The sequence below is a fragment of the Taudactylus pleione genome, unplaced genomic scaffold (assembly GCF_031769625.1).
Source record: "Taudactylus pleione unplaced genomic scaffold, aTauple2 ptg000282l, whole genome shotgun sequence".
Taxonomy (NCBI): domain Eukaryota; kingdom Metazoa; phylum Chordata; class Amphibia; order Anura; family Myobatrachidae; genus Taudactylus; species Taudactylus pleione.
Window position 1 is genome coordinate 758,993 of NW_028284684.1, and position 10,226 is coordinate 769,218.

Genomic DNA, 10,226 nt, shown 5'->3' on the forward strand with positions numbered 1-10,226 from the left:
TGCGCAGACACATTCTCCCTGTGTTTTGCGAAAAATACAATGAGAAGTGTGATTTATCGCAAGCTGTGTCTCAGTAAATACGGGCTTTCGAATGAGATTAAAAAAAAGTACCAACCAGGTTCTAAATGTAATTTTTCAAACTCAGGGGGTGATTTATCAAACCTCGGAGAGAGATAAAGTGGAGAGAGATAAAGTACCAACCAATCTTTGGTTTGTTATCTCCCTCATTGTTGCCTCCTTCATACGAAAAGCTAAGAATTTTGCCATGTTCGGCTGCAGTCTAGTATTGTTATAAGGTTTGTCACAACCCAGCAGAAATAAGTTAAGTTGCAAAAGCTATGTAATTAGTCCTGTAGCCCAGTGGTTCCCAAACTTTTTTGATTCACAGCGCCCTAGAGTATCAGCATTTTTTCCACGGCACCCCTGAGTCAAATGTTTCTAACTGAGAAATTCAGAAAAAAATTAAATGAAGTTGTGCTTCTATGTCAGGCTTAGGTTCAGTTATGTGGTGGTTGACAGGGCTGTGCTTCATTTTGTCCACATATTCTTTGATTGGCAGCCATTAGCACTGGCTTTGCCTATCACACTGAACAAAATTAATTATATGGTACTGTACCACCAACCCAAGGCACCCCTGCAAGTGCTGTGAGGCACCCCAGGGTGCCACGGCACACAGTTTGGGAACCACTGCTGTAGCCACTAAATGGTGATATTAAGATGCAGTGCAAAATACAAAAGAATGCAGGGCTTACCACTAAAGCAACCATCCAGGAAAAATGAAATAATCGTACATCTAAGGCAAATGAATAAAACCAAGTTTCCAGGTATACAATTAATGCTAAGGGGTCTATTCAGCATTGATTTTTTTTACATAAAAAATACGGAAACTATGATTTCCGTATTTCTTTATGTAAATCCCCTATTCAGCAATGGGATAATGGGGAATATAGCGCAATTATCTTCTCCATTGATTCCCATCTCGCTGAATACTGCACTGTAGGGATCAGCCATTGATCTCTACACTGCTTTAACACTTTTTGCTATTCAGCAAAGCAAAAAGTGTTACATCACTCAATAAATATTTCCTTTATATATCGCCATTTCAGAATGGCGTTAATCGAAGAAAATACTTACATTTCCCGAAAACTGCAGGGACAGAGGGAAATTCTCCCATAAGTCCCTGCAGCATCTTGTAAGCCCGCCCAGTCTCCGTCCCTGCTTCCTGGTGATCGGCAGCAGGTAAGTCACTTTAGAGCCTTTTAAACCTGAAATTGATTGATATGTGTATACAGGCTTTATACTAGCCTGTATACATGTATATTTATGTGCGATTATATTTAATGACCCCTGCACTGCATACAGATATCAATCAATTTCGGGAGGCTAGAGCTGTACTTACCCCTCCGCGGTCACCGGGAAGCCAGGACGTAGACTGTTCCCGAGCGCATGATTGAACATGCGTAGAGGAACAAACAGAATGGATGGTTTTCGGAATCCCGAAAACAATCCCTTCTGTGACATTGCAGGGACTGCATGTTACCGCAACCGCTGTCCCTGCTTAAAATCTTGCTGAATAGCTTACTAAACATTTTACAATTAATAATTATTCGTGATGATGTTGCCCGTTAATATTGTGGGCAACATCGTCACTGTTGCTGAATAGACCCTTAAAACTGTTCTGATGTTGAACCAATAGATTGTGAGATAAATATTATAAAAGATATGTAATTCAAAATGGTGTATTTCTGAAAAACAAAACACTATGGAAATGCTCCCCAGTCACCTGGAGGATTCAAACAGGCAGGTTGGAATAGCTTCTGGTGGAGTCCAAGGCTGCCACGATGAAGTCGGGGGTAGGATGACAAATTAATTGTCAGGAAACCTTCCCCAGCCACCACAACCACGGATTTATCCGCTACCATGACGAAACAGAGAAGCTGCATTTCAAACATAGCGCCAGCCGCGAGCCAATCACAGCTTCCGTAAAGGCAACCAATCAAGAGCGGACACTCCTGATTGGCTGCCGTTCCGAGAGCTGTGATTGGCTTGTGGCCGGCGCCATTTTTAAAATGCCAGCGTTGTTTTACCATGCCTGGCGGCAGCAGGTGTGGTCGTTCATAAGATATGGAATATCGGTGAACAGGGCGAATGGGTGGTCCGGTGCAAACCCAGACCACCCCCCAGTTTCACCTATGGTAGTATCGTGCAGAACCCCCTCTAACCCAGCAAAGTGCAGTAACTAACGCGACGTGGCATCGATTCCACATGTGGACGGAAGACCACCGGCAAGATGTTGCCACAGCTCCCTGATATCTGTGGGTGCAGGAACTTGGGTGTGAATGGACCTCTCCTCCATATCCCATAAATGCTCAATTGGATTGATGTGTTGGGTGAACGTGGTGGCCACACCATTCGTCGGAACTCTCCAGAATGCTCCTCAAACCAGTTCTGGACAACTTGGGACAGAAAACAAAGTTTCATTATCTTGCTGGAATATTCCATCATTGTGGGGGAACATGAAGTCGATGAAGAGCTGCAAGCAATGCAATGTAGTGGTTATCGGTCAATGATATATTCAGGCGGACCAGTGGACCCAACCCATTCCAAGTGAACACACCCCACACCATTATGGAACCACCACCAGTCTGCATGGTGTCTTGTTGACAACTGGGGATAAAAGCCTCATGAGGTCTGCACCACGTCCAAACCCTACCATCAGCCTGAAACAACTGGAACCATGACTCATGTTGCCAGTCCTCCAGGGTCCAATTAGTGATGTCACAAGCCCAGGTGAGGTGCCGTGTCTTGTGTCATAGTGTTAACAGGTGCTCTATTGTGGATCCCATGGAAGCTAAAGAACGCTGCACTGACCTGCTGGGTATGCAACTGGTACCTCCTGCATTGAATGTGGATGTGATTTGAGACAGTGTTGCTTGTCTGTTACCACAGACAATTCTGGCCAGACACCACTGGCCACAATCATTAAGCACCCGTGGTCGGCCACTTCTCTGCCCAAGGTGGGTGGTAATGCCTTCCATGAGGTATTACTGTACACACGTGACACCAGTGGTGTATCTATAATGGGTGCAGTGTGTGCCCCGCACTGCACACCCTGCACCCATATTAGTTTAAACACACCTGTCCGTGGTCCCGCGTCGGGTGTCAACGCTGCTCAGAACACCGGAAAATGGCCACCGCGGCCATTTTTCCAGTGTTCTGCGCATGCGCAGTAGACTCGGGGAACACTCTAGTGTCCAGAGTCTACTAATGCTCCGGTACCGGGCCAGCCACGTCAGTCAGTTGCCGGTCACCGGGGAGAGAGGAGGGGGCCCCACAAGGGGAGTGCACACGGGCCCCCTAATTTCTTAAGACGCCCCTGCATGACACCGTTGATCGAGGAATGTCAAATGTCCATACATCTTCGGAAATGGATTGTCCCATCTGACGGGCACCCACTATCATGCCCCTTTCAAACTCCAATAATTAACATCGCCTTGCCATAAGCAGCCTAGCCGGCGTTCAAATCGACTCATGAGATGTCAGATTACAACTGATGAAGATCCCTGCATTTCCAAGATGTCACAGTATGGTGACCATTACCTTTACATACTGCTATCCCATGACTTTTGGCACTTCAGTGTAAGTACCCCACTAAAGTCAATATATAATGGAACAAGTGACCCCATCCATAAATTTTCCTTCTGCTGATTAGTTGCTCCTCAGATATACACACAGGCAAATAGCAGACATTATCCTGCTGCATGTATAAACATGCTTGATCAGACTATTGACTGATAATAGCTGCAATATCGCAGCATGTGTGACTAGCAATATTGTCCTCGTGGATTAAAGTGGTCCTGGAGAGGCATACTTGCCGACTATCTGGCTGCCCCTTCCGGGAGGGTGCAGCCAGATCGGCATTACTGGGGGGCCGGGCCAGCAAACGGGGGCGGGGGCGGCCAGATGAGAAGATTTTGTGGGCGGGGCGGAGCCACGCGAGCACGTCATTTTGGCCCCACCCCCGGTACACACTGCCGATATTACAGGCAGTGTGAAGCAGGGGGCGGTGCCAAAATGACGCGAATCGCGTCACCGCCCCCTCTGGCTGCCGGTATTTTACAAGTGATTGAGGTGGGATTGGAGGGGTCGGCGGCAGCCAGGAGACTTACCTGCCTTCCCAGGAGGTCGGGAGCGGCACCCAATTTTCGGGAGGCTCCCGACCAAATCGGGAGGGTAGGCAAGTATGTGGAGAGGTGATGGAACTCATCTCCCCCGCCGTCTACTCTCCCCCACCCACCCCCTTTAACCTATATGCTGGTTCCCTGAAATGAAAGACCTCTAAAGAAATTAAGACTCCCTAGGTAGACAGAGTGTGGTGTCTGTGGGACTTCTGTGCAGGTGTGCAGGGACTTGGAGGAGGTGGAACTAGTTCCACCTACCATTAGAGGTGATGGAAGTGGGTCGATAGTGGCCCGGAGTGAGCTCAAAAAGCACTCGCTCCGTGGCTCACTACAAAAGGGGCGGCTGTCGATGTTGATCGACAGCCCGCCCCATTTTGTAGGCGTGGCGGGGAGATGGCTTCACAAACGGAGGCGTTCCCATGCGAACGCCTGCCGTTTGCGGGCGGCCCCACTGACATCACCAGTGATGTCAGTGAGAAATCTTCTGGCTCTATTAGAGCCAGATGCTCTCTGGGGCTTGTGGCCACGAGACCCTACCACAAGGGTCTCGTCGCAAGCCCGATGGTCGCGATGGTCTTGACCATCGCGACCATCATCCTGGTCGCTCGCAATAGCTGTGGGTGGTCACCCACAGCTATGCGAGCGGCCAGGAGGCCGCAACTAAAACAAGTGCCCGCCCTGATCCAGAGCGAGCGCTTGCTTTTTGCTAGCGCCTCTGAATCAGGCCCTCAGTTTCACCCCGTTCCTGCCCACTTTAACCCCTGATTGTCCTGAGCAGTTTGCATTTAGCAGGAAAACCTTTGCATTTTCACTTTTATATGACATTTGTGACAATTCCTCTTCTCCCTCTTCCACTTGGGGATAACATACTATCAATTGTATTTAGCTCCACCCAAAGAGCACCAATAAAGCAGATTTTCAAGGAATAGAGCTCACAGCAGCAATGCTCATGGATTTGTTTGCGGATGGCTATTTAACAAGCTCCAAAAAACGTAGCTTTCCGAACCCGGGTAATTACTAGCCCGTTGTTCCTTCTAGGGGGAAATCCGATGGAGAAAAATTTTATGATACCTCTCCTGTGGGCTGAAGTGACTGCAATGGCCAACTCCAGTTTTATGCACAGCTCATGGGTCGCCCGGATACCCGCACATGCACAGTCTTGTGGCCGGGTCCTAACCCGAAAGTAAAATGATAGCAAAATCTATCACTTCTTACTGATTGCCGGGACAGGCTTTTATCGGAAATTTTAATAAATAGGCCCATTAAGATGAAAGATGCCCTAACTCCATACTTGCCTACCCTCCCAATTCGTCCGGGAGCCTCCCGAATATCGGGTGCCGCTGCCGGCCTCCCGGAAAGACAAGCAAGCCTCCCGGGCCCCGGTGACCTGTCCTGTCCCCCCCACACTTACAGTATCAATCCTGGCTGCGGAGGGGCCGGTGACGGGATTTGAGTTGAATCGCGTCATCGTGGCCCCGCCCCTTGCATCACAATGCCATTAATAACGGCCTCAAATACATGTCAACTGCTGGGCCACGCCCCCGCCGAGAAGGCCCGACACCTCCCTCCCAGAAGGAGGGAGTGAAATGTCGGCAAGTATGCCTAACTCCTCCCAGGCTACTTACTCCCTGCTTTAAGGGGCCCATACATCTGCAATGTATTGGCACAATTTTCCATTCTGCCTGGGTTGGGAAATCGGGAAATTCAACATGTTGGAAATCCCCGATTCACCTACTGTATCCTGACCAAAAAATGATCGGAATCAGCGAGTCAGGGATTTTTAATATGGTTTTTTTCCCCGTTTTGCCTACGGATCGTCGATCATCGATTTCCATGCATCAGTATTTATTTTATAGCCAATCGGATCCGCAAAACGGGGTATTGGGATCATAAATGTATGGACCGCATTAGACAAGGAAGCCGACAGGACAGTGGTTTTCAAATCCAATGCTAAAGTATCACTAACTGGTCAGTAACTTTTGTGGGTATTTGAATATTGGAGTTAGGATTTTGTCCAATGCTTAGCTGCTTAATTTATGTAATTATCCCCCATAAGTTACTTGCTTTGGTCTCGTTGTGACGGTAGCGATTACATTCATAAATAATTGTTATATATTATGATTAAGGCAAAATTAAACATATGTAACACTAAGGGGAATATTTACAATTCATCGAGAATTGGGTTCGGACCCCGGCCACACTACTGCGCAGTCGCAGTCATCAGACCGTGCATGTGCAAGCAGACACTACCAGGGAGAGATCCTACGGATTCTTCTCCCGGAAAATGTTGTAAAGTGAAGCCCATAGGCTACAACGGCTATTCCCCATTAGCTATTGGGGCCAATGTGGTAAATTCAAAGTTTTAGTAGCACCCTTAGAAACCTACAGTATGGTGGCTGCATTTGTCAACGAACACAGGGGACTGCAGCAGACATACCTGGAGATACTTACTTTTTATGCAAAATTGCTTTAAGAAAATTGCCCATAAGCCAAATATATATCATGTTTTATCTAACAAACAAAGGTATAATCAAAATTAATTCACATATTTAAATATATATAATTTGCTTATTTATTAAACATTTTAGACCTCATTCAGAGTTGGATGCAGGTTTTTTAGGGAATCGGTATGAAATACCGCCGGCCCTCTGGCCGGCAGTTCGATTTCCGGCAGCGGCAGGCTGACAGAAGCAGAGATCCCGGCAGCGGAAGCTAGACAAGCCTGGAAATCCAGATCGTCTGTAGGTAACTAAAAACTAAGCTAACCTAACCCCCTAACCCTAACCCTTCTTAGGGGTGCCAACCCTAACCTCCCCCCCAAGTGCCTAAACCTAATCCACCCTCTAAGTGCCTAACCCCCCCTTCCCCGCTGCCTAAGCCTAAGTCCCCCGGGGGGGTGCCTAACCCTAAGTTCCCTCCGGGGGTGCCTAACCCTAACACTCCCTCCCCCTAGCCTAATCCTAACCCTCCCGGGGGGGTGCCTAACCCTAAGTCCTGCCTGGGTGCCCTAAACCTAACCCTCCCCCCCACGGCTGTCCGCTCGCGGGAAATGAGCGGCGTCTACATCTAGACGCCGGGCATTTCACCCTCGCCGGAATAAAGCAGTCGGGAAGCCGGCTGTCGGGATTAAGACAGCCGGTTTCCCGATTGCATCCTGTTTTTTAGTGTGGATGCATATCTTTGCGCGATGCACAGCTTTTTTTCACACAAGTTGAATTGACAACCTGATTCAGAGACTGAAAGTAATGCATACACAGCTGCATACTCTCACGGATCGCAATTGCTAATATATGCTAATGCCTTCCGAAGCATCGCCGAGTATAGGGACGGTCACTGTTGCCTTTCCATATCCGTACGACGACGTGCAACAGCATAAACATCAGCTACATAAATGTACTCAGGAAGTCACACAGCATGTAAGGTAAGTCTGACCAGTCGCAAACACTGCAACTCACCTGACAGGCAGAGAGCTCTCATGCCGCGCAGTAGAACGCAATCGCTAATTTATACGCAGCGCTAAAAAACATCCTTTAAACGGTCAGACACGCCTGCATTTTTCTAACCATCCCCCCGTTACCACCCCCAAATGCTGACTACCTGTCACTCACTTTGCGAGTTGGACCTCTGTGTGCGTGATTGCAATGCAATCGTGTGAGTGCACAGTGCTGCATTCGCGTCTGCGCATTAGCAAAAAATCGTGCAGTGTAATAACTGCCATTGCGTCCATCTCTGAATCAGGCCCTGCATACGACAAGGGGGCTTGTAGTAGACATGGGAAAAGTACAGTAAGGGCGGATCAAAGCAATAACCGCCTAAGATGGCCGTGTTTGATTTGTCTCATTATTCTAAAACATACACAATGCTATAAATGAAGTAAACTGTTTAGTACTCTGTTTGGGAAGGGAAATGCTACACATAAATGTATTAGTATGGACTTAATTTTTTTTTATAATTTATAAATGTTTCTGTTTTGTTTTGCATTTTACAGGCTCTAAGCTAGTTGGGTACTTACTTTCTGTACTCCCCTGACTGTTACTGTAGTGTGTATTGTCAGGACCGAATTCAAAATTCCTTACGTGTGGAAGGCAGGGCCTAAAATTATCATTACAATGAATATATTATCACCCCCACCATTCATCCAAGTAAAGCTGGGTACACACTATATGATGTGCAGAGCCGTAACTAGACTTTTTGGTGCCCTGTGCCAGAAAGAGCATTGGCGCCCCCCTCATTTTTCAAAGGGACATAATGCACCCAAAAAAGGGCCATGGCCTCATGGGGAAGCGCCAGGGAAGAGATAGGAGAGGCCAGGAGATGCTGGGGATGAAATAAGAGGAAGCTACAAGCAAGAATTATAATAAACAGAAATTTGACAGGCCCAAACAGAGCCCCCTGACCTGTGGTGCCCTGTGCGATGGCACCGGCCGCACTACCCTAGCTACGGCCCTGACGATGTGTAATCCAGCCGACAGGGCGATGCGATATAACGATACATCATGAGCGCAGTACACACTGCACGATTCGATGTACAATGGCACGATGTGTCACTACATCCTGCATATAACTGCACAGGGTCACACACAGGCCTGGCGACAGGGAGAGACTACGGGCACAGCGCTGCCAGGCCCCGAGTTTGTAGGGGGCCCAGGAGGAGCCCACACATAATACTTCCTTTGATCTCTGTCTGCGCTGCTGCATGATCAGGAGCGCACAGCAGGCAGGTATCAGCAGGGGAGCCGAGAGGGGGGGAGCGGGTACAGATTACCGGGGCCTGGGCTTCCTGAGGGGCCCGGCGGGGCCCCGGGTCCGGCGCCGCTCCCCCTCCCTCACAGCAGCCCAGCACACAGCGTGTGCTGAGCTGCAGTGGAAACTGCTCGTGGCTGCTGAGCAGCAGTCTCCTATGCCTGTGGGGGATAGCGATCACAATGATCGCGCCCCCCCTGGCTTTGAGCAGGGCTGAGGGGGCCCAGAACGCCCCCCTCCCCAGTGGTTTTTTTTTTCAGGAAGGGGGCGTGGCCATGCCTTCCGCGATTAGGCCACGCCCCCTATTACCCGGGCCTGCCGCACCTCTCAGCAGTCCTGGGTATCAGCCGGATCCTTAGGGAGAGTCTGTATCTGTGAACTGATGTAGCTTTATTGCCGATGCAATAAAAATTTTTTGTTTATTGCAGTGCAGCGCGTGACTTCATGACGTCAGCCAGCGTCGCACTGGCACTTCTAGCAGACAGAGGAGCCGCGGCATGGTAAGTATTGGTGCTGCACTTTGGGGAACTGGTTGGCCAGCACTCACAGGAGGCTGGCCACCGGGGGACACTCACAGGGGGCTGGCCACCGGGGGGACACTCACAGGGGGCTGGCTGCAAGGAAACTGACATGGGGTGGCCCCTAAAACATGTGTGTAATGGGGCCCATAATTTCTGTTGCCATCCCTGGTCGTACACTACAGCGTTCCATCTGTTGTGCACCAAGGCAGATGAGATGATGCGATGAACAACCGTCGTACACGTATAATCGGGCCTATCCACTGCGCGATCCTTACGATACATCATATAGTGTGCACCCAGCTTAAGGGGTCTATTTACTAAGCAGTGTTAGGAGACAGACTGAAAAGTGATAAAAAAGTGATAAGGTGCCAGCCAATCAGCTCCCAATTGTCATCTCACTGTGGGCCTGATTCAGAGCCGGACGCTCTGACCAGAGCGCTCGCTCTGAATCAGGGCACTCCTACATGAAAATGGAGTGGCCTTATGGACGCTCGCATAGCTGTGGGTTACCACCCACAGCTTATGCGAGCGTCCATGATGATGGTCGTGATGGTCAAGACCATCGCAACCATCGGGCTTGCGACGGAGACCCTGCGGTAGGGTCTCGCTGCCGCAAGCCCTGGAGTGATTTTGGCTCTATCAGTGCCAAAATCACTCCCACTGACATCACTAGTGATGTCAGTGGGGCCGGCTTCAGACAGTAGGCGTTCCCATGGGAATGCCTCCGTCTGGCAGCCTCGCCCCCGGCACTCCCACCAAAGGGGGTGTGCTGTCAATCAAC